We start from the raw sequence: 6,730 nt of genomic DNA, 5'->3' as shown, positions 1-6,730 counted from the left end.
TTTATAGCTGACCAGTTATTTAGGCCTTCTTCCGTAGGTGGCATCCATTCAGTTGTCCCATCAAATTTACTCCCTCTCCACGACTGTGTTGGTCACTTACTGAATGCAACTGGAAAGTTGGGGGGTTCTAACCTGTATTTACTTTGTAGTCTTTATTACTCCCCCCCCCCTATATTTGTGAAGTCAAGTCTTAATTTTGGTCAAGTCTTAATTATGGACTCTCCCCATACGATGGTTGTCATTGTTCACAAATCCATTCCCTATCTCAGTTGGCTTTCTGAAGACTCTGCCACACAAGTACTTCCCTGTAGATTCTTGGCTGATCATGTGAACGTTGGCTTAGGGTGATTCCGTCAGGGCAAGGATGTCCATACAGTAGTAGTCAAGATGGGTAGAATGCTTTATGAAATGGATGCCTGGACAGAGAGAACCCACGTAATTTGGATCTCTTGTTGCATTCTTCATACTATTCTTGCTTCACTCTCTTCTCTACCTAACCATTTATAATCATGGGCATATATAATTTTTGGAAATGTATACAGATATCTCTTCTCCAAGGGAATAGGTACATTCCCATCCCATTCCCAATTAATCCCAGTAATGTATCCACTAGGCCTAATGATGGCAGCAATAAGCTTTTTCATGACAAAAACATCCCCATATTTAGATTCCCGAGTCCTAAATATTTTCTTTCCACACTTGACCTATTTATTCTATAGATTCTAACAGCTGCTTCATGTGCTACGCTACGGACTCCTTTTTGCTCATCTCCTGTGATTCAAGAAGAAGGAGGCGGCTTCTTATTCTTATCCTTTAAAGAAAGGGGAAATGTACATTATTTCCGTTTCTTCACCTTGTCAGGTTTCCCACTCACCTGTCCTTGCTGAGGTGCCTCCTGCCATCAATGCCTACAATGAAGGGGGAGAACTGGGGACAAGCCAATCACCCTGTGGCATGCTGTGGAAAGATCATGAAGCTTTGCCTGATATGTTCAAATTGTCCATACGTATCTTAGAGTGTCCCTCCTGCAGCAGTGGCTGAAATCTATTTTGGGCTGAGTCAGACTCTTGGTCACTTCATGAATAGAAGTGCTTAGTTCTCTTGGCAACCAAACAAATGCAGCTTCCACATTGCCTTCTTCCTGGTTTTTTTAAACACTTCCCAAGCTAGCCTACCTGCCTGGATTTCGTAATGGACTTAAGTATTAATGACAACGCTGACTAATGAAAGAAAATAATTATTTTTTGCTGATGCTATGCTGGAACAGTTCTATGAATAAGGTTGTGGAAGGGATTTTCCAGTTGAAAAAAATGGAAGATCCTGATCAGATGGTCCTCTGATATAAACATTATTTCTATCTCAAAATGACATGCGAGGCATGTGAATTTTAGCTTTTCCCCTGCCAAATTTCTACCCATAGATTCTTGTTTCTAGGGTTTGTGGGGGTGGGGGGAATCTATGCATGGCAGTTATCACCTGCAAACCGAACAACCTGGGCACAAAAATACCATCTCCTTGAGAGTTAAGCCATTTTTCTTTTAAAATGTGCCTCTCCTCAGCATTGCTGCGCCAAGGTGCTCTTGTTCTACCAGCTGCTTTGACCAAGGGCAAATCAAGGACACATTTTTTTCCCTTAACAATTGCTTCCTTTTCTACATTCCCTCTGCTAACTGTGTGGAGGAAAATTCAGCATAAAGATCCCAAGCACCTATCAGAACACATAAATCAGTAAGATTTTCTCTCAGGAATCTAGTGTAGGTTCCTTTTCTTCTTATGAGGTCAAAGGATTCAGCCACATATGTACTGTAGGCTGACTTTTTTTTTTGCACAATCATAGTGCCCTTTATTGCTTTAATTTTGTCTTCTCCTCTTGAATTCCAAGGTTCCAAAGTGTTTCAGACCAGGGGTCTCCAACCTTGGCAACTTTAAGACTTGTGGACTTCAACTCCCAGAATTCTGCAGCCAGCAAAGCTGAGGAAGTTTTGTGGACTTGAAGACTTGTAGACTTCAACTCCCAAAGCTGGGAGTTAAAGTCCACAAGTCTTAAAGTTGCCAAGGTTGGAGACCCGTTTCAGACTATATGATACTCTTGATCATTGTAACTTAGGGGGCTGCCTACACTCTTGTAAGGTGTTCCCTTTTCCTTTGCTAATGTCTACCTCTGTGCTTGAAACTTATTGCATCTGGAGAGGGGCCTCAATGTCCTTCTCTCTTGATTAACAGCTAACTCACCAGTGATAACAGGGTCTCTTTAACACCTGCACCTGAGACTTCCATGTCTCTTGGGATAAGCCTTCTTTGATTTCAATAAATTGGTGCTCTGTTTTGAGGACAGCCTTCATTCAGGTCTATTAAGTTCTACTTGCTAAAATGTCCATTTGAGGCAGGCCAAATAAATTGGGATTAGCTTTTTGTACCCGATAATTTGTGAATGTGACATAGCTTCCTCATAGGTTCAAACTAATTTGAAAAGGGATTAAATGTGACAGGTCACACCCAGATCACTAGTGAGAACTTGGATGTCTTGGCAGGAGTCCTAATGTTTCATAATGCAGTCAGGCTTCAACAGGGCCAAATAAAACTCCAAATTTGGATGATGCTCCAAAGAGGATTTAGAGTAACCTGTTTTCAACCACTCATGTTTTTTTTTAAATTTCTTCGCACTAAAGGCTCAGAAATGGTGATAGGTGCAGTGATTTAGCAAATAAGAAAATACTCACCTACTCATTTTTTCTTAATACCCACTTTTTCAGAGAATCAAATTATTGCACATAATATGGAAGAAATGTAGTTACTTCTTTCTCCCTATAAACTGGCTAGATCAAGAAGTCTATTCCACAAAAAGATGTAAATTGTACATGATGGCACGTGGAGGAAGCACTGCTTTCTTCCCAATTCAATAATATTCTTCTCTGCAATTAAGTTATCAATTATGAAAAATGAATAAAGGACCTGATCCTCCAATGTAGTTTTAAAAGGTTTCCATTGGGTGCTTCATTACGTAATTCTATACAACTCCTCTTGGGATGTTTGCTAAGCCTGTTATTACAGGATTAAAAATAGTTTAACTTTCTCACTAGTGCTTTATACTGGTTCCAAAGCAGAGTTTTTGAAGAATGGTGGTGTAAAATTTTGGCCAGAGGCCTTCCCTTTAGTATTTCCTTTCTATTCCTCTGGACAATCTTGGTGCTGTGATTGTGATTGTGAAGCTTACGTACTGTGCGCTCTTCCTTTTGCCCTTTCCTGAACTCTGTGATATTTTAAATGGGGATGCTAGTTGCCTACTAAAGAAATACCAAGTTATATTTGCTCACCCAAATATCATTAGAATACGTGCAATTGTTGCCTTTTGAAGCAGTTGGGCTAATCTTTTGTAGCATCAATCATTTCATATTTCATAGCACTGGAAATAAATATTAAACCTTGACCCACATTGTACCTTTGAAAATGATACACACTTATTAACTGAAATAACAATGACTGCAAGTTTTTATGCAGTTGAATTAGTTTAAGTAGGCATTATTGAAGTGATAGCTGACTGCAAGCTAGCATACAAATTTGAACTAAAGCTACCTGTAGGAACCCTTAGTTTTAAGCAACAAACCTCCAGTTATGACAAGGGCAGCTATACAATACTATGGAAAATAAAACAGTTATATAGCCCAGGAAACCTAGCATCCCCATACACTTAACAGAGTATTTAAAAAAATAAAGGTTTTGTTCTTAATAATAAAAAGAATGTATTTTTGGCTGATATCTAGTTAAATATTTGCAATTCAGGTGTGATAAAAATGTATCACTTATCCTCCCAATTTTAATTTAGCAAAACTTCAGAATTCCAATTCTTGTATCAAAATACAATATGGAGACAAGATGCTGATTTATAGTTGGCAATAGGCTGGACATTTCTTAGCTCTATTTTTTTCCTTTTCTCTGGGAGATTTAAAAACATCTCTTATGCTCTGGATACTTACTAAAACATGAAATGGAAATTTTAAGTTCTTCAAAATTTGAGAAAGTAGCTGGTATGCAGTTTTCCATATGTATATTTCTTTACTGTCCAGCTGCCATGATGACTTTGGGCTATGAGAAGCCATACGCATTACTTCTACACCTTGACAAGATAAAATGTTTGTTTTGTGGCATAAGACAACATAAATACCTCAAGCACTTCATGTAGACCTAACCATTTTCACTGCAAGAGGTGGTATTTAGCAGGTTCTGGCCAGTTCTGGAGAACTGGTAGCGGACATTTTGAGTAGTTCGGAGAACCAGCAAATGCCACCTCTGACTGGAGATTTTACAGTATCCTTCCCCTCCCACGCCCACCAGGCCATGCCCATAGAACTGGTAATAAAAAAAACTGAATCCCACCAGTGATGCATACCAGTCAAAGTCAACCATTTTTCAATGGTACAAATCTGAATTAGAGCTTGTGCTAATCTCCACTGCAGTCAGTAGAGGTTAAAGCTTCACTTGAATCATGATCTTAGACTGAAGGCCACAAATGTTCTTCAAGTTCTTAACTTTTTATGTACCTAGAGAAAGTTACTGAAGACACATTTAGAAAACTCAGAGGCAGTCAAGTTTAGCTGTTGCAATAGATACACAAGATATTTACAACATTTCAGATTTTAACTATGTATAATTACAGGTAGTCCTTGACTTACGACCACAATTGATCCTAAAGTTTCTGTTGTTAAGTGAGACATTTGTTAAGTGATTTTTGCCCCATTTTATGACTTTTCCTGCCACAGTTGTCAAGTGAATCACTGCAGTTAAGCTAATAACCTGGTTGTAAAGTGAACCTGGCTTCTCCATTGACTTCGCTTGTCAGAAGGTCGCAAAAGGGCCTTCTGACTCATGAGCTTGCGACACTGGCACCGTCATAAAGATGACATCTGAATTTGAATCATGTGACCATAGGGATGCTTCAACAGTCATAACTGTGAAAAATGGTCGCCACTTTTTTCAGTGCTGTTGTAGCTTTGAATGGTCACTAAATGAACCACTGTAAGTCCAGGACAACCTGTAGTTTCTGGGCAATGATCATCGGAGCAGATTAGATTAAATATGTAACAAAATTTAATGTTTCAGGATAAATTTTTGCATCTTTTAACAGCTACTTAAATTTGATATGAAACTTGCTGACAGCTACAACTGTGTAAAAACTGGTTATGAAATACTGCCCTAACAAAGAAAATGAAGAATACTCTTGTATTCCATCATTTCAGGGCTATTGTAAGAAAAGATTTGTTGCATAAAATATTCTAAACTTTTACTAGAATAACATTATGTTATTGTGAACTGTCCATTGATATACTGTGTCTCTGAAATGCAAAGTACTTGGAGTGTTACTCATTCCATTAATTCTTCCTATTTCTAATATATAGATAATTCAGCCACAATCGCGTGTAGACTCATGAACAACTATGAGTTGGCCATAGTTTTCTGACTTAGCTAATGGACACTTGCTCTTTAAATATCTAGGTAAAAAATGAAACAGGTTTAGCATCTGTTCAGCATTCTCTTAACTGCTCATTTCCAAGCTTGGCCAAAAATAATAAACATGCAAATGCAAAACAAAACAATCTGATTAATACATTATTAAAAATATGGTTTCATTTATTTGCAAATTTAAATTAAGCCAGCAATGCTGAAAAATATGGCACACAATTTAATTGTATAATAGAAGCCACACAGGAAAAGACAGAGTGTAAAATTAAAATAACCAGCTTGAACATCAGTGATAAACACTGAAAGATACTGCAGAGTAATTTCCAGTAGGCTAGAAGGTCATTAGTTGAAAAAAAAAAAAACAGCCCTGCTCATTTGCCTTAATATATTGATGTAATTAGCAAGAAAGCAGGTTTAACAATGTATGAAGAACATAAGGTAATCAAGTTGGGAAATTACTTTCCCCAAATCCTCCACAGCGGCTGCTATTTAACTGAGTTTGAACTGAATTAACCCGAGGTACTTGGATCTTTTAATAGCCATTTCAATTCCTATGTAGGCAGTTGAGTATTAAAGTTTTATTGTAAGGTTATTCAACAATAAAGATAGTCCTCAATTTTCAACCATTCATTTAGGAACCATTCAAAGCTGCAATAGCACGGAAAAAAGTGACTTATGACCGGTCCCCACACTTATAATAAAGCATCCCCACGATCAAAATTTGGACACTTGGCAACTGGCATGTATTTATGATGGTTGCAGCATGCCAAGTCATGTGATTGCCACCTGCAGGCGACCTTCCCGGGCAGCTTCCAACAAGCAGTCAATGGGAGGAAGCTGGATTCCTTTAATGACGGCTGTGATTCCCTTAACAACTGCAGCAATTTGCTTAACCATGGCAAAAAGAGGCCATAAAATCGGACACAACTCACTTAACATTTGGCAGTGGAAATTCTGATTCCAAATTGTGTTGCAAGACGAGGACCACCTACATCTAACTCTGAAGGTTCTATGCAAAAGAAAAAAGTTTATCTGGATTCTTGAAGCTAATTTTAAAAACAAGTTTAAATTTCGAATCAAGAGATAGATGTATTTTCTGCACCCGACATAATTTCTGGCAGAGAAGCCTCCGATTCCCTCTCTCATCTATGGCTACTTGTATACTCTCATACACACACATCCTTTTCACAACTACTTGCTTCAACTTGTAGTCAGGGCAACAGCCAAGTTTGGGAACCATGCATGTTTAAGAACCCTTTTGTTTCAGAGGCGA

This window comes from Pseudonaja textilis, chromosome 5 (assembly GCF_049901715.1).
Source record: "Pseudonaja textilis isolate UNSWEBS1 chromosome 5, rPseTex1.2, whole genome shotgun sequence".
NCBI lineage: Eukaryota > Metazoa > Chordata > Lepidosauria > Squamata > Elapidae > Pseudonaja > Pseudonaja textilis.
Note: the sequence above shows the minus strand (reverse complement) of the source record.